We start from the raw sequence: 24,297 nt of genomic DNA on the forward strand, positions 1-24,297 counted from the left end.
CTGCCTATTTACTCCATAGCCTTGTTCCCATGAGCAACACCTGAAAAGGAGAAGAGCTTCCAAAATACTCCTCCAATGCTCACCCCAGTTAGCCACAAAACAGAATAAAGTATTGTATTATTCAGTAAAATATGGAAAAATAACATGACAATGGAATAGGTTATAAAAGTGAGAAAAAGGGCGATTAATCATGTAAAGTTCATGGGCTTGGAGGATAAGAGGATCAAAACTGGGGAAAGAAGGTGCATAAAATAGGTCAAAAGTCACACCCAACATGTTCGATGCTGTAATTTATATTCTAGATCAAGGTTGAATATTCACATGTTATCGATCTAAGAAACACCTAATTTTAGGAAAACCCTTACAAATGCATCATAAGATAGAATTCCCAAATTATTATAGCTACTTCAATCTTTTGTCCAACTCATTATTTTATTTGTTTTTTGATGTGAATAATTCATTTTCCAACATGAAATGATAAACATTTTAGTTCATATATGCTTTTATTTTGTGAAACTTATATTTGCATATCTTAAATAAATAATATTTGTGTGGTGCATCATTTTAATAAATAGAAAATTTTGTGATAAATTCTTTCATAGTGAAATAAATATTAATCAATTCCCAAATAAACATCCATGGAATAATTTGAATGTCCATTTCATGAAATTTTGTGATCTACTAGTTGCATTATGAGTGTATTTGCCTCATTAATATAATGTGTATCCATTGCATTGTTCATTATAGTAGTAATACTAAGTAGTTATTACAATTGCAGAAGTTTTTTTCCAAATAAAGGAACATCATTATTTCTTTTGTGGGGAAAACTCCCACGAGGGATTTGAATCTGTAACAACCCTGGTGAAAATTCCATGTAATAAAAGTTAATAAAGTAAAAATAATAACCACGGTTATGGGACAGTTATTCGAAGCTGAATGTTGAGCAAAAAAATCCTAGTGTGGTTGTTCATTTAGTTTATTATGGCTAGGGAAAATGGAAAAGGAAATGACAAAGTCTTTGGAAATGAAAAACGACATTTTTGGCAATTTATTTATGAAAATAATGGAAATTAGGATGAAAGGAAGGTGAAAGGTCATAGGTTTCATGTGAGGAGGAAAATGAAGGAAACTAATTAAAAATTGAAGAAAATAGAGGCCTCATTAATAAAAGGCTTCTGAGGATTAATTGGTACCTTTTGTCAGTTCAGTTTTGGAGCTCTCTCTCTATTCTCTCTCTCTTCACTCTTGGAAACTTAGATTTTTCTTGGAGCACTTCAACATTGGACCAAGAAGAGAAAAGAAGGCAAAGGAAAGAAAGGATCAAGCAAGGAAGAGTAGGATCAAGCATCTATGATGGGATTATTTGCAAGTATCAATTTGCATGTGTGATTTCCTTGCTAGTTTTGGCATGCATGGTTATGCATGCGTGCTCTTGGTTCTCTTGTTGTCATGGGAATGGGTTTTTCTAGGTGTCACAGTGTTCTTCATCCTTGCCATGCCATTTTCGGATATCCATGGTGTGATGGGTTCTCATGTTTTGGTTGAGATAGATTATTAGATGGATTTCAAACTAAGTGAAGCGGATCTCTGAAAGAAAGAACACAGGGCCTAGCAACCCTTGAACTGAACTTTCTGTTGTGGTAAAGCCAAATTTTTTGTTGCCTCGGTGGGCCTAGTAATCCTCGACCGGTGAATGGCATGATATACAGTAAAGCCTAGAGGTGAGTGCTCTCCATCATCCCTAGGAATCCCGGGACGAAATATATGGTAAAGCCTAGAGAGTGGAGTCTCGGGTAGGGCCTAGTGATCTGGTATGGATTGTGGTAAAGCCCATAGAATGGTGTCTTGGTTGTGGAATAGTGATCCCTGAATCAGACTGTGGATTGTGGTAAAGCCTTGAGACTAGGAGAAAGGAAAATTCCTCACAGCGTAGGTGGAGAAATCCGGTGGTATCCATGCTTGTTTGGCCTAGTGATCCGTTGAGGATTGCGGTAAAGCTTGGTTCTATTGATGAGGGTGAGGTGGTGTAGCCTCGAGAAACCTTAGTTGATTTTTGGTTATGAGTCCCACATTCATGCTTAGAATATGGCACAAGGGTGATTGGTTGAAAGAAAGATTTGGTTCAACTAATATATGGTCAGGTGGTTCGTGGAAGTACCTTACTCAGAAGCTTTTGGATTCATTAATAAGAGTTACTTTCCTTGGTATTTTATGAGAAAATTTATTGGTTCATATGTGGAATTTATGGCTGATGTATCCTTATTATTTCTATTGTTTATTTGTTGGTTATGAGTATGTTTTATGACAATGATGATGTATGGATCTCATCATGTTTTGATTGTAAATGAATGAACTATAAATATATGACCTAATAAATGATGATGCATCTAATGTCACAAGGCATCAATGCTTCTTAGTGATTCTCAGTTATATATGAGACCCCTATACTCATATCTATTATTATGACAAGTAGATTGCATATTCGTGGCATGTTTGATGAAATGTTTGTCATGTCTAGTATAGGTCCAGTTAAGTATTTGTTCAAATATTTGCATTTGTATCAATGTATAAATGTTACTTTTCATTCCTAAAGGTTTCATGGAGTTTTGGGAATTGGCCTTAGTCCTGGCCTTGAAAAGGTGGCACAGAATCTCGGGTCGCAGGCTCGGAACTAGATGAAAAAGACCCTAGTTGCTTGCATGCCCATTCTATGAGAGAGACTGGAGGGCCCCAGTTGCACGCATGCCCATGTCATGGGAGAGATGAAGGATCTAGGGAAGTGAAGTGTCAAGTTGTCTCAAGGATTGATTACCTGGAAGGGTTGGTTGGCTCTTGTAGGTTTTGTGACGTGTGCAGAAGGTTAGATTGGTTGTGTTGTGTTGGTTCCACTTCATTAACTGTACATGGGGAGTTGAATTATATTGTAGTAGCCTATTGGAAAATGTTTACCCCAATGGATTAGTTAAATTGGGTAAATGTGGGAGGAGGGTGTTACAGAGTGGTATCAGAGCATGGTTCACCCCTTGGACTAGATGGGAGGTGTGTTAGTCATGCATTCATGTCAATTTCATATGTGTTCCTTATGCTTGAGGTCTATGAACTTGTTTTGTATGCATGGTGTTGGTCATGGTTTCATTTGTGTCACCATGTGGAATTTGATGGTGTGTTGTTGGATGTGCTTATTGTGAGTATAGGTCCGGTTATGCACTAGTTATGCATGTTAATGTTTGTATGTATAATGTGTGCATGTATGTTGTATGTATGTTGATTATGCATACATTGACATGGTTGTAGTTGTCATGCATGAGGTCATAACGTGTGGTTGATAGGGTCATGCATTGATGACTGGACTATGGTTAGGATGATATCTATATGTTGTTATGATTATGTTTATACATGTATTTTATAATCTGGTTGATCTTGTAGACAAGATATCCTCCCTGAACTATTATTAGGTATGTTTATTATGTTTATATTTTTGTTTAGCTGGCATGGTATGTTTGGAAGGAAACAATATCAAGATGACTAGCAAGATGGTAGACTACAGTTCACAAGAATCTCCCTATGGATTAAATGAGCAGCTGATATTGGGCACTCTTTTAACTTAGTAGGCACATTGAGAACATTTAAGGAAGAATTAAGAAGTTGCAAGATAGATAATGACAGAATCATGTAGGCACATGAGAAATAAGCATAATTTTATGCAGTGATTCTTTAGAGTTTGTCAGAACTGTAGAGACAGGGACCACTTTAGATCATCCATGGACAGGAGGAAATAACTAATGGGGCATATGGTAGTAGATCTCATGGTGGGCATAGGTCAAATAGGGATGACACAATTAGAGATGACAAGTTCTTGGAAACTATGGATAGGAGAGGTGATGGACATAGGTACTATTCTAGTTCTGTTTTCGACAGGAATTATGATCGTCATTGTTATCATCCATACAAGAGGAGTGACGAGGGATATTTTCTAGATGAGTTTAAGAAAGATAAGCCACCTACGTTTGATGGGGATTTTAAGAAGTCAAAGGATGTGGGGGCTTGGTAACTTGGGAGGAAGAAGTTCTTTGAGCTACATGAGTACACAGAGAACATGAAGGAAAAAATAGCTATCTTTAGCCTCAAAGGGAAAGCATACATATGGTGGGAGGATGTAAAGCGGGTTAGAGGCATCACGACATAGCAGTTGAGTTGGCATGAATTCAAAAGGCTTTTAAGGAAGAATCACTTGTCAAAAAGGTACCACGACAGTAAGGCCAGAGAATTTTATGAGCAAAATATGGGATCAATGACATAAGAGGATTATACAACTAAGTTCTTGGAGTTATTGAGGTATGTACTCTATCTTAAGGATGAGAAGACTAAAGTTCAGAGATTTGTTAGTGGATTGCCATTACCTTTTAGAGACCAAATTGATTATGATGAGCCTCACTAACTTGAGGAAGTTATTTTTAAAAATTGGCAACTCAATGATGAATTTATAAAATAAAATTTCTAAAAATAGAAAGTTTGTAGTAGGAATTTCTAAAAATAGTAAATCACCTTGCATCAATTGGTAATCAACAATTGTTGATGGAAAATCCATTTTGATCATCAATCAATCCTAATATTTCAATTCGACTTAATCATCATTATTATTATTATCATTATATTATTATATTAATATTAAAAAGAAATCCAAGTCTCTCAATCATGAGACTTAATCATGTCATATGTAACTCCCCTCAATTAATCCATATGTTACTCTCTCTCTCTCTCTCTCTCTCTCTCTCTCTCTCTATTTTAATGGATTCATTCCTCTCTCTCTAAATTAATGCTCTTACACACCTCTTACACTCTCTTACACACTTTAACGACTTGTCATAAAAAGATTCCTCTTACACCTCTTTAATGCATAAGTTACAGTTATCTCCTAAATGCATAAGTTACAGTCCTCTCCTTTATGGCATACGTTACAATCCTATTTTTGCATATGTAACTCCTCCTCAAGCATGTGTATTGCTCCTTGTTTATGGAAATAATTCATTGTCCCTCTTATATATATGTGTCTCATATCATCTAACCTCACTTACTTGTGCATTGTGAATTCGAACTTGAGAGAGAGTTGGTGAGACTTGAAGGAGATTTTAGAGAGAGACTTGGAGAGTAAGAGGAGATATTGGAGAGACCAAGTGATTCAATGTTTGCATCATCCATTGCTATGAGAGATATTCTTTAGATTTGGGTGAACTTCTTGATTCTCTCATTGTACTTTGTATCTTTGTTGGAAAATTGATTTCTAATAGAAGAAGAATCTGGTTGGGTTTTCCCCTTGTGGGTTTTTCCTTGGTCATTGACCTAACTTCTCTGTGTCCCATTGAGTTCTTAGTTGTCTTTGATTGTGCATATGGTTTATGTGGTTTATGTTCTATCTAAAATTACTTAGCTTATTTTGTAGCATAAAGAAATTCTGTATTTAAGTGATTGTAACAACATAGAACATTAAAATTTCAACATGGTATCAGAGTTTTGGTGAAAAAAACTCAAGAAGACAATATCCATTTGTAGCTTTGTTTCTGCTGAAATATCTCTTGATGTCTGCTCCATTGGTAGCTCTTTTTCTGTTGAAATACCTCTTGTTGTCTGCTCCATTTGCAAATCTTTTTTTGCTGAAATATCTATTGTTGTTCCTTCTACTTGCTGCTCATTTTCTGCTAAAATATATCCACTTTTATTGCTGAAATTTACAACTGAAATTTTACTGCTGAAATTTTATTTCTAAAATTTTACCATTGAACTTTTACTGCTGAAAATTTGTTGCTGAAATTTTACTTCTACCGTACTTCCAAGATTTCAAGGAATTCAAGATATGATAGTAATTTTGCAGATAGTAATTAAGGTTTTGGTACTTGTTAGTGCATGCAAAAGTAAAGAGTAGTTTTATTTATGTTCATGCATGTGAAAGAAAGTGTTGTCTTCAAAACAAGTATAATGCTTAGAAGATTATGAAAGAATAACTGATAGAAATTAAATGCTGAAGATAGGGGGATTTTGACTCTCTCACATTATATGAGAATAGTCATAATCTTATGGGTTTTCGTAATTTTATATTAAAGTTTACTAACAATAGTGGTTGTAGGTAAGAATCATGACTTTTGCGAAAGATGTAATGATAGTTTTCTAAATTAACCTCTTTTGCAACAATCAAAGATGGATTATAACTAATATCATTGCAAACAATGAAGTCAATATGTATAAGAATTATTACATGCATTCACTCTGGGGTCAATATTTGAAGATCTGTATAAAATTAGTGGAAGATCTATCCATGCATTGATTCATGATAAGTAATTATCAATATAAATTGTGTTATCAAAAATTCACTCATCTTGATAATAAAACATTACCTCATGTGAGAAACGTGGTTTCCAAAATACCTGAGATTAGAGTGGATCATGATGAATTTTTCCAAGTGATGATAAAGAAGATGTGTTTCTTCTGCCAATGACATATGACTTATGGATAGTGGTAACCTATAGAGGTCAGATCAAGAGGGAGCTAAGAACTTCCTTCAATCCCAAAGTATTTTCAAGTCTTATGTCGTTTCTTTGTGTCACCATTCTTGTTTAGATTTATCTTTATAGATCATTGGTTATTTTTCCTGCATGAGTATTTGAATGATTCTTTCACTAACTTCTTGATGAGAGTGCGATCAAGAAAAACATATCCTGAAGATCATCAGGATGCAGAATAACGTAGGAAGAATAAACTCCAAGAGCAAGTTGGTGCCTGATAATGAAAGATCCATTGTCACTTCTAGAAAATAAAGAAATACATGCAACATCACCAAGTATAATTTCATTATGTTTGTTTACTTTGCTACTATTACTCTTGCTCTTGTTTTGGGATCAATAGGTACATTTGATGAATGTGAGAACCAATTCCTTTGTGTCAAGATTGAGGAAGGCATCACACCATCCCATGAATTGAGTGGACATGAAGTGGACAAGAGCTTAATACTTCTACAAAGAAGTTGGAATCAAGAAAGAGACCACCATACTATATAACTTGAAATAAAATGGGCACTTAAGGATTTTTTATTTCCCTATCTACTTTCATGTGCCAAAAGAAAAGAGTACCAAGTTGGAAGCTTCATGTAAGAAAGGTATGATTGTTGGTTATTGTGGAAATTATAAACTTTATAGAATATATGTACCTAGACAAAGAAATATAGAGTTTAACAAAGATATAGCATTTGATGAAGATGCAACTCTTTGGAAAGCCATAGACAATCCTCCTTCTGATAATGTTGAAAGACAGGATGATGCCTTGGATGCACAAGAAGATCCCAAGCCTGAGCTTGATCTTGATGATGAACCCATTGATCCCATGGACTCCTTGGATCCTTCTCCATGTGCTAGAAAAATATGATTATGGTTTAGTGACACTTACAAGATGTTGATAGACATGTTTCTCCCAGAGGAACCTTTAGAGAAAGAAAGAAACCATGTTGATTCCAAGGATATGGTGTAGCCATGAGCAACATTATTCAAGTTGAAACATGCACTTTTGAAGAAGCTGTGAAGGATCAAGTGTGGATACATGCAATGGCTGGAGAATATGGCTCCATCATTCATAATGATGTATGGGAATTCGTTCTAAGACTCCAAGGTAAACATGTTGTGTCTTATAAATGGTTGTATAAAATTAAACATGGTGTTGATGGTAGTATTGAAAAAATTAAAGCTAGATTTGTGGCTAGATGGTTCTTTCATAAAGAGGGCATAGACTATGATGAAATATTTGCACCCATTATCCATTATACAACCATCTGATATATTCCGGCTCTAGATGCTAGCCAAGGATGGTCCCTTCACTAAATGAATGAGAAGATTGCTTTTCTGCATGGCTTCCTCAAGGAATAAGTATTTGTGGAGCAACCACAATTCTTTAAAGTACATGAGCAAAAAACTCATGTTCCGACTAAAGAAAGCCCTCTATGGTTTGAAGCAAGCTCCAAGAGCTTGGTATGTCCGCATTACTAGCTTCATGATGAAGCTTGGTTTTACTAGAAGTAATGTTGATCCAAATATTTACTTCAAGACAATCCAAGGTATGCCTTTTGATTTTGGTATTATATGTTTAATAGTTATTTCTGACAGGTGGTGAACCACTTATCCTCCAGTGTAGGAGGGAGTTAGCTTTTGAATTTGAAATGAATGATATTCATTTGATGCACTACTTTCTGGGTCTTGAAATATGGCAGAGAACTGGTGAGATTTTCCTTTCTCAAGGAAAACATGTTGTCAAGCTACTGGAATGATTTAGTATGACATAATGCAAGTTCATGAATTCTCCAATGGAAATGAATTTCAAGAAGCTATGTGGTGAAGTTGTAGGTCTTTATTTGGCAAATCCTTCCAAGTATCATCAACTAATTGGGGCACTGATGTTCTTAGTGAACACTAATTGGACATATGTTATGCAGTCAATACTCTAAGCCAATATATGATTAAACGATCACATGCACACTGGATTGATGCAAAGCATGTGTTGATATACCTACATGGGAACATCAATATTGGATTGAGATATACTTATAAAATGTAAGACTTCATGGATATACTGATGTTGATGGGAAAGTGACTCAGGTCATAGAAAGAGAACTTTTGGGTGCTTCTTTAGCTTGTGATTTTCCAAGATCTCTTGGATGAGCAGAAATAAGAAGTCTGTTGCACTGAGTTTAGTTGAAGTTGAGTACATTGCTACTAGCATGGCTAGCTCTGAGGAAATATGGATGAGGAAACTCTTTGGAGAGGTATTTGAACAAGTTCCAGACACATCAATTATATATTATGACAATAAGAGTGGGATTCGTCATATGTTCCATGACAAGTCAAAGCACATTTAGATTAAATATCACTATATCCAGGGTATGGTGGAGAGAGGAGCAATGAGGCTCCATCATATTGTGACTGATGATCAGATAAATTACATTCTTATGAAGTTTTTATCTAAAGGAAAGCTCTCGGTTTTTGGAGAGCAACTTGGACTTATGGACGTGACCATTCTGGGAAGCGGTCACAGCTAATTGATAAAACTGAGTTGCCTTTCTCACCTATCAGAGCTCACAGGATTAGGGAATGATGCCAGAAATATTTGAAGGATGAGGGACCTCCTGTGTAGTGTGTTCCACAAGAGTAGGCCTTAGTTTACATCTGACCCATAATCTGGGACATGGGAAGAGCCACCTATATGGCCAATGGGTGTAGTGAGACTTGTCTGTGTGACTTGTCTAGGATGCAGGTGTTCCACCACTTGAAATTTAATGAGACTTGGATGTGTGAGATCCTTGTCATGTGTTGAAAAGTGGATCCCCCCAAGCAGTGATGAGCCTTGGATGTGTGAGATCCTTGTCATGTGTTGGAAATTGGATCCCCCCAAGAATTTTTGAGACTTGGATGTGTGAGATCCTTGTCATGTGTTGACAAGTGGATCCACCCAAGAAATGATGAGCCTTGGATGTGCATGATCCTTGGCATGTGTTGACAAGTGGACCCCCCAAGAAGAGATGAGATGGGGTTGTGCATGATCCTTGTCATATGTTGGCAAGCGGTATTGCCCCCAAGTGAATATAAGGTGATGGATGAATCTCCCCTATGATGATTCTTCTTCATTAGAGTGAGACATCATTGTTCCAGATGTTACAAAGAAAAGATTAACAAAGATGAGCAAAGAAAGAAAAGATATTTTTTGCAGAAAGAAATTCCTCCCTATCTGAGAGGGAGCGTTGGAAAGTGGTAGCTCAAGGATGAATTTATAAAAATAGAATTTCTAAAAATAGAAATTCTCAAGTATGACTTTCCAAAAATAGCAAATAACCTTGCATCAATTGGTATTCAATCATTGTTGATGGAAAAACCCTTTTGATCATCAATAAATCCTAACAATTCAATTTTGACTTAATCATTAATATTATCATTATCATTATCATTATTATTCTTATGATATTATTATATTATTATTAAAAATAAATTCAAGTCTCTCAATCATGGGAGTCAATCATGTCATATGTAACTCCCCTCAATTAATGCATATGTTACTCTCTCTCTCTCTCTCTCTCCTCCCCCCTCTCTCTCTTTCCCCCCCCCCCCCCCCTCTCTCTCTCTCTCTTTCTCTCTCTCTCTCTTAATGGATTCATTACTCTCTCTATTTGATGTTATTACACACCTATTACACTCTCTTACACACTTTAATGAATTTTCATAAAAGTATTCCTCTCACACCTCTTTAATGCATAAGTTACAGTCCTATCCTCTATGGCATAAGTTACAATCCTATTTTGGCATATGTAACTCCTCCTCAAGGCATCTCTATTTCTCCTCCTTTATGTAAATAATTAATTTCCCCTCTAATATATATGTGTCTCATATCATCTCACCTCACTTACTTGTGCATTATGAATTTAAACTTTAGAGAGAGTTGGTGAGACTTGAAGGAGATTGTGAAAGAGAGAGAGACTTGGAGAGTAAGAGAAGATCATGGAGAGCCAAATTGATTCAGTGCTTACATTAGCTACTGCTATTAGAGATATTCTTCAGATTTGGGTGAACTTGTTCATTCTCTCATTGTACTTTGTATCTCTGTTGAACAATTCATTTCTAATAAAAGAAGAATTTGGTTGGGTTTTCCCTTTGTGGGGTTTTCCCTGGTCATTGACCTAACTTATCTGTGTCTCATTGAGTTCTTGGTTTTATTTCATTGTGCATATGGTTTATATGGTTTATGTTCTATCTATAATTACTTAATTTATTTTGGAACATAAAGAAGTTTTGGATTTAAGTGATTGTAACGACATAGAACATTAAAATTTCAACAGTTATTAGGAAATTGAAGCATTAATATCACTATTCAAAGCGTAAGAATGAATATCAACAAGAATGGAAAGGGAAAGATAACGGTAAAGGTAAATGATAGCCAAAAATAACAAGGCCTCAAAATGCATACGAGAAAGAAAATGTTGCACCATACAAGAAGTTCAACGTAGCTAGATAGGGACATAGGTCACAAATGTAGAATATAGGTGATGATATAGGATAGTTGGAGTGTTAGACATGTGGTAAGGAACATCTTAAGAGAAATTGTCCATAGAATCAGGGAGGTAGGCCTCAGATCTATAGTGCATAAGAGGTGCATACTGTTGGGGATGTTGGGAAGAGCATTCCTCATATCTATGAAACTCTGGATAACAAGCAGGAAGAGGACCAGGAAATTATTATTGAGATGGATGGTAAGATTTGTGATCAGGTTTTTTACATTTTTATTGATCCTAGATCTAATTATAGTTATGTTAGTCCTGATCTGGTGGATAAGTGTGGTTTGAATAAATAAGTTCTTGCAGAATCTTGGTTAGTGCAGTTGGCTACAGGTACAAAGAAGAGAGTATATCACTGGGTAATAGATTGTGCATTCAAGTTGAATGGTATGCCTACATCAACACATTTTAATGAATTTCAATTGGGGTCATATAGTATTCTATTAGGTATGGAATGACTATATATTCATAGGACCAAAGTTGATTGTTACGACGAATCCATTGAGTGCTTGGATGATAATGGAGAACAGAGAATCTTACAGGGTAACAAAAGGGAAACATCAGTTAGAATGGTTATAACTACGCAGGAAAAGCGCAGTCATAGAAAAGGCTATGTGTTATTTGCAGTGCATATTTCTAGTGAAAAAGGTAAGGATGTTGAGGATGTGAAGGTATTGAGAAGGTACCTGATCTTGCGGTGGTTTCAGGATGTGTTTCCAGCAAATATTTAAGAGTTTCCACCTCACAAGGAAGTAGACTTTTCTATTGAGTTGGTACCAAGCGAAACACACGCATCAAAGGCACCATACAGGATGAGAACTCGAGTGTTAGTAGAGTTAATGTTGCAGTTGAAGGAAATGCTTAACAAGGGATACATTAGGTCAAGTGTGGTGTGCAACAATATTATTTGTGAAGAATAAGGACGATACTCTTAGGTTATGCATTGATTACATGTAGTTGAATAAGGTGATCATCAAGAACAGGTATCTATTGCTGAGGATTGATGACTTGTTCGATCACTTGAAGGGAGAAACAATGTTCTCAAAGATTGATTTGAGATCCAGATATCATCAGGTACACATGAAGGAAGAGGACATATACAAGAAATCTTTCAGGACCAGATACATGCATTATGAGTTTGTTGTAGTTCCATTTGGTTTGACTAATGCTCCAACTACCTTTATGTGCTTAACGAATAGTGTGTTGCGTCCTTATCTGGACAAGTTTTTCATTGTGTTCATTGATGACATCTTATTGTATTCTAAAAATGAGGAAGAACATGCCGAGCATGTAGCAGTAGTGTTGAGATTGCTGAGAGAGCATCAGTTGTATGCTAAGATTAGAAAATGGAGTTTCTTTCAGATAAAGGTACATTACTTGGGAAATGTGATCTATAAGGAAGGTACAATAGTGGATTCAGAGAAGATTAGGACTGTCATGGAGTGGGAAAATACTAGAAATGTGGAAGAGGTAAGATTATTTATGGGGAAAGCAGGTTAGTATAGGAGGTTCATCGAGAACTTCTCTTGGATTGCATATCCTATTACGTCATTGCAGAGGCAATGTAATAAATTTGAATGGAAAGAGGAATGTGGAGAAAGTCTTGAGAAGTTAAAGTCGTTGTTGACAAAGTCTCCAGTGTTAAATATTGCAGATCCGGACAAGGATTTTTGTGGTATGTACAAATGCCTACAAGAGAGGACTTGGAGGAGTTCTTATGCAGGAAGGGTAGGTGGTATGCTATGAATCACAAAAAATTAATGGGCATGAGAAGAATTATCTGACACATGATCTTGGGCTGGAAACAATCATTCATGCGTATAAAATGTGGAGGCACTACCATATTGGCAGGAGATTTCTATTGATGAGAGATCACAGTGGGTTGAGATACTTGTTTGATCAACCAAAATTGAATGTTAGGAAATCTAGATGGTTGGCCACGATCAATGAGTTTGATTTTGAGATTAGTTACATCAAGGGTAAGGAGAACATGGTCACAAATGCTCTTAGTAGACGGATACAGGTGAATCATATAACATCTATGAGTTCTTATGCGACGGAGTTACACAATCAGATCTTATAGGCAAGTCAACAGGATGATAGGTACATGGATCTTATCACATGTTATAACATATTACAGGTATAGGTGATCAGGATGTGGACTATCATTTTACAATAGTTGGCTCAGTTAAATTTAGGGACATGATATATGTGCCAGACAACAGTGAACTCAAGAAGCTCATCTTGAGGGAATTTCATGCTAAGTTGTATTCAGGTCACCCAGGATATCAAAAGACATTGACAATAGTGAAGAAGTTTTAATATTGGCCAAATCTAAAGAAGGATGTGGCAAATTTTGTGGTTAGATGCTTGGACTGTCAGCAGGTAAAGGCAGAATGTAAGAATCTAGGTGGACTACTATAGCCAATTGTGATTCCAGAGTGGAAATGGGAGGTCATTTCCATGGATTTTATCACAGTTTTACTGAGGACATCTAGATAGCATGATTGCATCATGGTTGTGGTGGAAAATTTGACAAAGGTATCACACTTCATTCCAAAGAAGTCTACTTATTTAGCTAGTGATGTAGCACAGGTCTTCATCGGAGATGTGGTTAGATTGCATGGTGTTTCGAAGAATATTGTGTCAGACAAGGATGTTAAGTTCACTTCCAAGTTTTATAAGGAGTTGTTTGTAGGTTTAGGGATAGAGTTGGCCTTCAACACAACTTATCACCTGCAGAAAGATGGACAGACGTAGAGGGTCAACAGGATATTGGAGGACATGTTGAGGATGTATGTGATGCATAAACAATGGAGGTGGGAAGAGTATCTTCCACTGGTTGAGTTTTCTTACAACAATGGGTATCAGGAATATATGAGGATGAGTCTATTTGAGGCATTGTATCGGCAAAGTTGTAATACTCCCATTAGTTGGAGTGATCCAGTTAACATGGTGTTAATTGGATTGGAAATGTTGGCAGAAATGGAACAGGAAATGCAGGTAATAAAGAAGAATATAAAGGCATCATAGGACAACCATAAAATCTATGCAGATGGGAACATGTTGTTTAAGGAGTTTTAGGTTGGGGAATAGGTGTACTTGCACATCAAGTCGTAGAAGAGCTCCTTGTGGATTGTATCATGTGGCAATTGGCACCTCGGTTTTTTGGACCTTTCAATATTATTGAAAGGATTGGACCAGTAGCCTATCAAATTTCACTAGCTCCAACAGTGAAAGTCCATGAAGTTTTTCCATGTGTCATTACTTAAGAAATATGTTAAAGATGTTGGTCATGTGATTGACTAGTTTGTATTGCAGGTGGAGCCAGATGGAGAATTCTAGCCGGAACCTCATTGTATATTGCAGAGAAAAATTATCATGCTCCAGAACTGAGAAATCGAGTAGGTTAAAGTGCAGTGGAAGCACTTTGGGCCTGATGAAGCTACATGGGAGATGGCGGATCAGATGAAGTCTATGTATCCTTCCTTTTTCGCTTGTTGAGAAAATGTTTTTGGTATATGTGCATATGTATATGGATGTAAATACCGCCATGAGCTATGTTATAAAGCTCCAATAAGTTGTATGGGTGTCATTTTATTATGATTTTCATGTTGTTATGTTGCCATGTTGGTTTCTTTTCAATAGGTTGATCACTATAAATATTGCATTGAGCTAAGTTATAAAGCTAGATGGGTAGTATGTTTTGTTCACAACATTTTTGTTGGTTGTAGGTTTTGTTGAACATCGAGGACGGTGTTCCCCCAAGGGGGAGGGTTCTGTAACATCCCTGGTGAAAATTCCGTGTAATAAAAGTTAATAAAGGCAAAATGATAACCACAGTTATGGGACACTTATTCCAAGTTGAATGTTGGGCAAAAATTCATAGCGTGGGTGTTCATTTGGATTATTATGGTTAGGGAAAATGGAAAAGGCAATGGAAAAGGCTTTGGAAAGGAAAAATGAAGGTGAAAGGTCATAGGTTGAATTTGAGGAGGAAAATGAAGGAAAAATAATGTAAAATTGAAGAAAATAGAGGCCTCATTAATAAAAATTCTTTTGAGGATCAGTTGGTACCTTTTGTCAGTTCAATTTTGGAACTCTCTCTCTATCCTCTCCCTCTCACACTCTAGGACACTTATAGTTTTCTTGGAGCGCTTCAACATTGGATCAAGAAGAGAAAAGAAGGAAAATGAATTCACTAGTAGAAAATGAGAAATTAGCGACTAGGTGACTAAAAAATGTAGTCACAGTAGCTTTTCCAAGTGAAATACTACAAAAAATGAGCAATCTTAAGTGACCCAACTAAAAATGACTAACATAAATGACTAATTTAGTCCCAAGTTAAAATATATGACTAGCTAATAAGTAATACAACTAAAAATGGCTAACATGAATGACTAATTTAGTCTAGGAACAAAAATACGACTACCTAACAAGTACTATAATATTATGAATCAATAGTTTATGTTAGTCATTTTAATTGTGTCATTTCAACAATATAAACATACAAGTGATAGGTGATTCAAAGGCTATTATAGATTGTATAAAAGGTTATACTTCCTTAAACACTTCTTTATTGGATCAACAGATGATTAGAGTTATGGGTTTGATTAGAATGTTTGGGGTTATATCCTTTGATCACATTCACAGGGAATTAAATTCAAAGGCTGAGAAATTATACAAAATGGGAGTGGGCTTACAACTAGGTCAAATACATTATGAAGAATACCTGTAAGGAAAAAAGTTGGTTAGTTACTAGAGGACACATTTCCTTTAGTTGAAGACTTAACTTTTCATGCATATCTACATTTTTTATTATTAGTGTCATATCCATTGATCTTAGGATACTAGTTTTTAACTTGGATATCAAGTTGTTTATCTAGTTTGAATGTACATTATGAACATATCAGTACTAGACTCTTATGAATTTGTTTTGAATCCTATGGGGATTTTTATATTGACCAAACATTAGATGTTGCACATATTAGAATATCACGTTATATATGTGAAACAAATTTAGTATATGTTAGATCATGTAAATTACACCTTTGCATTAATATTAATACAAAAATGATGTTTTTTTCCTTATTGGAAACAAATTTTGGAAGAGATTTGATGAAACATTGTTTTGGCCATTTAAGACACTAAGTGTAAGAAAACGTTGCTCTAGCTACCACATTTAGCTTAGTATGTATGATCCATGTGTATATGATATTTCCAATGTGCATTACTTTCATTGTGATCATTTAAGCACTCTATTCTAACTCTTGGTGCTTTGGCTATAAATTCTAAGTTGAGTTGTTCCATGGTGTTTCATAATTTTACTCAAAGAAGTGATGTCATATTGATGGTTTAGGTATATACTCGGTGATTTAAGTGGTGATTTAAGTAGATGCTACACATCGATGTTCTTAGACTCTGTCTTTTCAGCTCGTTGCAGTCAAATGCACCAAGGTTCATTTCTCGTCATTCGCAGTCATTGATGTTATTTTGGTCCAGAAAAGAGTCATTTTACTTCTTGAGTCCAGGGTTTTGTCTGCAGACTAGAGGAAGGTTCAGTGAGTTATGTGAGATTGATTCTTCTTCAAAACCCTATTTTGAAGAAGAAATCGACAAATTTGTTTATAAATTTACATTTTAAAGCCTTCCATCATGGAGTACTTCGGAATACAGGCCCTGGTCATCTTGCTAGGTTCAATAGCCCCATTAGTCTATGCAAACAGGAGGACTTATCATAAGTATTGAAAGTTCCATAAATAAGATGGCATATTCTTGATTCTGCTGAAGCTGGAGATCTACAGGATAATGTTGCAACCATGTCAGATGTTGGAAGGACAGAACTAAGAAGAACTCCACCGATTAGAACCGATTAGAAGAACACCACGATTGCTCCCCTGCAATTATTCATAAAGATGTCAAGCCTACCAATATCTTGGTGGATCAATTTTTAGGTGCACGACGCATTGGACTGGGTGGGCGGTGCATCAGGGGTGTGCGGCGCATCAGGCACAAAAACACAATGTAAAATTACACGCGCGCGGCACATCAGAGGCACGCGGCGCGTTGGGTAGGGGCGCTACCCACACAGCAACAGAGTTCAGAAATTTGTTGCTCTTGCGTCCAATCCCATGCCCATACGCTTCAATTGCAAGCGCACCATCATCATCAATATCAGTTATAGGCTCTTCAAAGCATTCACGCAGGCATCATAGATCCAGTAGTATCGAATCGACAGAGTCTTCTGCTGTAAGAAAATGGCAATCTGGAATTTTGAATCAGTGGGCTGCACGCCAAGCTCAGGAGATGATAATCACTATGGAAAGACAGGCCCGAGAATTAGAGTTTCTATCTCTTGCTGGTTTGTATAGTGTGTCAACTAGGGCGGCGTCCTCACTTGTGCAGATATGGTGGCAATCCATAATGATTTAGAAGTGTTATAATGGCTGTGATATTCGTAGACCTGTAAAGGTGACCATTTACCAATGCTTGGAAGGAGGTGCTATTTCTGTTTTGCAGGCATCTGTTGACGATGATAAGGATGAATCATTTTACACATTAAGTTGGGCATGCGATGTGAATGGTTCACCATTATTAGTTGCAGGTGGTCACAATGGTATAATTCGAGTGCTTGATGTTGCAAATGAAAGGGTCCATAAGAGTTTCGTTGGCCATGGAGATTCTGTGAATGAAATAAGGACCCGAGCATTGAAACCTTCCCTTATTTTATCTGCTAGCAAAGATGAATCTGTACGACTCTGAAATGTTCAAACTGGAATATGCATTTTGATATTTGCTGGAGCTGGGGGACATCGCAATGAATTTCTCAGTGTAGATTTCCATCCTTTAGATGTATATTGTATTGCAAGTTGAGGCATGGACAACACGGTCAAGATCTGGTATATGAAAGAGTTTTGGACCTATGTTGAGAAGTCATTTACCTGGACAGATTTGCCATCGAAATTCCCCTCGAAGTATGTGCAGTTTCCTATTTTTACTGCTGCAGTACATTCAAACTATGTGGATTGCACTAGATGGCTTCACAGTTTCATCCTATCAAAGAGTGTGGACATCTTGCAGAAGTATCCAGTGCCAGAATGTGACATTTGGTTTATCAAGTTTTCATGCGATTTCCACTATAATTCTATGGTAGTTGGCAACAGGGAAGGAAAAATTTATGTTTGGAAATTACAGTCGAGCCCTCCTAATTTAATTTCCAGGTTATCACATTGCAAACATCCTATTAGACAGACGGCTATATCTCATGATGGAAGTACCATTCTCTGCTGATGTGACGATGGTAGTATGTGGTGCTGGGACGTGGCTCAGTAAAATCATCAATTTCTTGGTTCAATGTGCATTGCACGCCCATTTTTATAAAGCTACACTTTACTGGACATTTGAAATTAGCATGCTCCTCAGGTCCTTGTGTTCATAAAGATGCCTTCAAAAACAGCCAGTTGTTATTATCATCTTAATGGAGTCACAGGAATCTTCTCAGACGTCAGTGGAACATCATCACTGCCAGTTCTAATGCGGCCATCAGTGTATGTTGTCATGGAGTAAAGTGGAAATGGACACAGTATTTTCAGGAAAACGGTCTATTCGCATAGTTGATGGCCGCATTGAGTTGTTTATATATAAATCGTTGTTTTATGATAGAACCTTCTTCAAATGAATTAAAGGTATCAGTATATGTATGATATGGTGATAAGCACATGGAAAATGTAACGTGGCAATTGTTGCAATATGTGGGCATTCGATTAATCTAAAAGAGCATATGTGGCAGTTTGACCCATATTTTAGCATTAAAATATTGGGGACCTCTTCCCAATTTTTGTAAAGTGGCAAAGCATATCTCCAGAAATTTGAAAGCAGTTGCAAAGTGGCGTTCAAAGGTTCGATTGCCTATTTCTATCTTTAGTTAGTCTACACTCTAGGATTAGTTTTCATGGGTCATTGGAAATCCTCAAGCTGGAATAATGGAAGGCTTTTCTATCTTTAGAGAAGATGGAGGATTCTTTTCTATCTTCATGGCTTCAGGGGAAACAACGCCCTTGTTTTGGGTCGTTCTGTTTTCTTCTAGTATAGTTTATTTATTGTATGGCAAATGATTTGTAAGGTGAGGGAGGAGAATTCTGAGAGGTGTGTGGAGAAGAACAGAATTTCATTATACAGTGTTTGACAGAGATTAATCGAGGAATACAGCTCTGATTTGTAAGATCCTCGTGGTGTGAAAGTTTAGCAAATGTATCTTTCTTTCTGTTTCAATGTCTTTTGTAATGTTTCATAGTTCATTCATAATCGTTTCTAAATGAATACTTTTAAGTGAGAAAGACAGAATTCAATTTATTTGCTCTGTCTTAAGGAAGTGTTCATATTTAATGTTTTCTTCTGTTTGATAAGGATCCATCACACATGCCCTTGTCGACTTCTCAGCAGTCTTGCCATTTCGTTTAATCTCAATTTTATTGTTAAAATTCACTCCTACCTCGCCTTATGGATTAACCTGTGCCTTTGATTAAACCTCTGCTCTTGCTGTCTTTGCCCATGCAGCCCAGAAAACCCAAACATTTATTAAAACCTCATTTCCTATCTCTTTACTAGCCTAAAATTAGTATTAAATTTGAGTCATCTCAGCCCCTTTGAAGACCTTTTGCCGAGATAGACCCGGAGAGAGCCCTCTCCTGTCCTCGTAGGGCTAGCTACGAGGCTGAGCGTGGTATGATGTTGCCTCGAGTTTTGCCTTCCTCAGCCTGAGGCAGATTCGAGCGTTAACATAGTGGCGACCATACTGGGGAAGATGGTTTGTTGTTGATGTGACATTCGACTTGTAGATTGTCTTGTCCCAGTACATGAAATCAAATTGCAGATCTGATGCTGATGGTGGACAACAGTTAGACACTTATGAAGGCCGAGACATTCATTGGGTGACTCCAACTCAATCCAGACAGTCCAGTGCTCGCTGATCCATTTATGAAATGGTGGGGTATGTGGCAAACCCTGCCCTGTGTGAAGCTGTAAAAGATGTAAGAAATCAGTTAGCAGATTCTGAAATTAATGAAGAATTTTTCAGTGCCTTGCTTCAATGTTTGAAATCTCCAAAGTTCCCTCTTGAAACTAAAACTAGCGTTTGTGAGTTAGTTGTTGAAAGAGTTGAGAAGGAGATTCAATTTTTAGATGAGCAGATCTAGTCATATGATTTCCAAGACCCTAAAAAGTTCTTGGAAATACTTTCTCCTTCGAAACAAGAAATAATAGAATTGCCTACAGATGTTTGCATTGACAGTGTGCAGCTGGAGGTATGTATTGCGGAGTTGGGGCAGCAAATAGAGTCTGGCTTTTGGGATCCTATTGCAACATACATGGAAATGTTTCTCAGTTTGATTGATAGATCAGGCTGTCTTTTACGTGACCAGGCTCATTACGTACATGACGGGATGCCAGCAATTGCATCTGTGATCTGGTTGAAGCATTCTCAAGCGGCATCATTTTCAGGTTTACTTGAATGGTTGATCTGGCATTTCAGTATTACCTGATCTATTGTTTTTACAATAAAGTAGGGTAGCTTTTGTACATAAATAAGCAGCTAGAGGGTAGCATTTCGTTTTGAGTTTCATTACAGTTTTAGTTAGAAGTTTGCCGAGTCAGTTTTTCAATCATTTCAGTCAAGTTTCAGTCCATAAATGAGTCGGAAGTCTCGTGTTGTTTGTTGAAATAATGACTCCATTGCCCAATGGATGGAGGCACTATCTGCTCTCCCAAAGCTCTGCGGTTCTTGGCACCTCCAAAAAGCGGCAGCTGCCATCCCCATTGGAGCCAATGTTAGACTCCGTCTTGTCAGCTCGCTGCAGTCAAATGCACCAAGGTTCATTTCTCATCATTCGCAGTCATTGATGCTACTGTGGTCCAGAAAAGAGTCATTTTACTTCTTGAGTCCAGGGTTTTGTCTGCAGACTAGAGGACGGTTCAGTGAGTTATGTGAGACTGATTCTTCTTCAAAACCATGTTTTGAAGAAGAAATCAACAAATTTGTTTATAAATTTGCATTTTAAAGCCTTCCATCATGGAGTACTTCGGAATACAGGCCCTGGTCATCTTGCTAGGTTCAATAGCCCCATTAGTCTATGCAAATAGGAGGACTTATCATAAGTATTGAAAGTTCCATAAATAAGATGGCATATTCTTGATTCTGCTGAAGCTGGAGATCTACAGGATAATGCTGCAGCCATGTCAGATGTTGGAAGGACATAACTAAGAAGAACTCCACCGATTAGAACCGATTAGAAGAACACCACGATTGCTCCCCTGCAATTATTCATAAAGATGTCAAGCCTACCAATATCTTGGTGGATCAATTTTTAGGTGCACGACGCATTGGACTGGGCGCGCGGCGCATCAGGCACAAAAACACAGTGTAAAATTACACGCACGTGGTGCATCAGAGGCGTGCGGCGCGTTGGGAAGGGGCGCTACCCACACAACAATAGAGCTCAGAAATTTGTTGCTCTTGCGTCCAATCCCATGCCCATACGCTTCAATTGCAAGCGCGCCATCATCATCAATATCAGTTATAGGCTCTTCAAAGCATTCACGCAGGCATCATAGATCCAGTAGTATCGAATCGACAAATTCTTCTGCTGTAAGAAAATGGCAATCTGGAATTTTGAATCTGTGGGCTGCACGCCAAGCTCAGGAGATGATAATCACTATGGAAAGACAGGCCCGAGAATTAGAGTTTCTATCTCTTGCTGGTTTGTATAGTGTGTCAACTAGGGCGGCGTCCTCACTTGTGCAGATATGGTGGCAATCTGTAATGATTTAGAAGTGTTATAATGGCTGTGATATTCGTAGACCTGTAAAGGTGACCATTTACCAATGCTTGGAAGGAGGTGCTATTTCTGTTTTGCAGGCATCTGTTGACGATGATAAGGATGACTCATTTTACACATCAAGTTGGGCATGCAACGTGAATGGTTCACCATTATTAGTTGCAGGTGGTCACAATGGTATAATTCGAGTGCTTTATGTTGCAAATGAAAGGGTCCATAAGAGTTTCGTTGGCCATGGAGATTCTATGAATGAAATAAGGACCTGAGCATTGAAACCTTCCCTTATTTTATCTGCTAGCAACGATGAATCTGTACGACTCTGGAATGTTCAAACTGGAATATGCATTTTGATATTTGTTGGAGCTGGGGGACATCACAATGAAGTTCTCAGTGTAGATTTCCATCCCTCAGATGTATATCGTATTGTAAGCTGAGGCATGGACAACACAGTCAAGATCTGGTCTATGAAAGAGTTTTGGACCTATGTTGAGAAGTCATTTACCTGGACGGATTTGCCATCGAAATTCCCCATGAAGTATGTGCAGTTTCCTGTTTTTATTGCTGCAGTGCATTCAAACTATGTGGATTGCACTAGATGGCTTGGCAGTTTCATCCTATCAAAGAGTGTGGACATCCTGCAGAAGTATCCAGTGCCAGAATGTGACATTTGGTTTATCAAGTTTTCATGCGATTTCCGCTATAATTCTATGGCAGTTGGCAACAGGGAAGGAAAAGTTTATGTTTGGAAATTACAGTTGAGCCCTCCTAATTTAATTGCCATGTTATCACATTGCAAAGATCCTATTAGATAGACGACTATATCTCATGATGGAAGTACCATTCTCTGCTGATGTGACGATGGTAGTATGTGGCGCTGGGACGTGGCTCAGTAAAATCATCAATTTCTTGGTTCAATGTGCATTGCATGCCCATTTTTATAAAGCTACACTTTACTGGACATTTGAAATTAGCATGCTCCCCAAGGCCTTGTGTTCATAAAGATGCCTTCAAAGACAGCCAGTTGTTATTATCATCTTAATGGAGTCAAAGGAATCTTCTCAGACGTCAGTGGGACATCATCGCTGCAAGTTCTAATGCATGTATTCAAAACAGATAGTGTATGTTGTCATGGAGTAAAGAGGAAATGGACACAGTATTTTCAAGAAAATGGTCTATTCGCATTAGATAGTTGATGGCCGCATTGAGTTGTTTATATATAAGTCGTTGTTTTATGATACAACCTTCTTCAGATGAATTAAAGGTATCAGTATATGTATGATGTGGTGATAAGCACATGGAAAATGTAACGTGGCAATCGTTGCAATATGTGGGCATTCAATTCATCTAAAGGAGCATATGTGGCAGTTTGACCCATATTTTAGCATTAAAATATTGGGGACCTCTTCCCAATTTCTGTAAAGTGGCAAAGCGTATCTCCAGAAATTTGAGAGCAGTTGCAAAGTGGCATTCAAAGGTTCGATTGACTATTTCTGTCTTTAGTTAGTCTACGCTCCAGGATTAGTTTTCATGGGTCATTAGAAATCCTCAAGCTGGAATAATAGAAGGATTTTCTATCTTTAGAGCAGATGGAGGATTCTTTTCTATCTTCATGGCTTCAGGGGAAACAGTGCCCTTGTTTTGGGTCGTTCTGTTTTCTTCTAGTATAGTTTATTTATTGTATGGCAAATGATTTGTAAGGTGAGGGAGGAGAATTCTGAGAGGTGCGTGGAGAAGAACAGAATTTCATTTTACAGTGTTTGACAGAGATTAATCGAAGAATACAGCTCCGATTTGTAAGATCCTTGTGGTGTGAAAGTTTAGCAAATGTATCTTTCTTTCTGTTTCAATGTCTTTTGTAATGTTTCATAGTTCATTCATAATCGTTTCTAAATGAATACTTTTAAGTGAGAAAGGCAGAATTCAATTTATTTGCTCTATCTTGAGGAAGTGTTCATATTTAATGTTTTCTTCTGTTTGATAAGGATCCATCACACATGCCCTTGTCAACTTCTCAGCAGTCTTGCCATTTCATTTAATCTCAATTTTATTGTTAAACTTCACTCCTACCTCGCCTTATGGATTAACCTGTGCCTTTGATTAAACCTCTACTCTTGCTGTCTTTGCCCATGCAGCCCAGAAAACCCAAACATTTATTAAAACCTCATTTCCTATCTCTTTACTAGCCTAAAATCAGTATTAAATTTGAGTCATCTCAGCCCCTTTGAAGACCTTTTGCCGAGATAGACCCGGAGAGAGCCCTCTCCTGTCCTCGTAGGGCTAGATACGAGGCTGAGCGTGGTATGATGTTGCCTCGATTTTTGCCTTCCTCAGCCTGAGGCAGATTCGAGCGTTAACAGATGTTATTTTACCCTTTTTTCCCACCAGAAC

General features: G+C 37.3%; 2 pseudogenes; both read left to right on the forward strand.

Moving 5' to 3' along the window:
- The window catches only part of LOC149190266 (polycomb group protein FIE1 pseudogene), a 49,026-nt pseudogene extending 30,617 nt beyond the window's left edge, over positions 1 to 18,409 (forward strand).
- Positions 18,410 to 18,517: 108 nt separating this feature from the next.
- On the forward strand, positions 18,518 to 22,802 carry LOC149190267 (polycomb group protein FIE1 pseudogene; annotated as a pseudogene).
- Positions 22,803 to 24,297: the final 1,495 nt, after the last annotated feature.

Source organism: Pinus tabuliformis, chromosome 3_1 (genome assembly GCF_031772625.1).
Source record: "Pinus tabuliformis cultivar Carrire ecotype Pingquan chromosome 3_1, CPIR1, whole genome shotgun sequence".
Classification (NCBI taxonomy): domain Eukaryota; kingdom Viridiplantae; phylum Streptophyta; class Pinopsida; order Pinales; family Pinaceae; genus Pinus; species Pinus tabuliformis.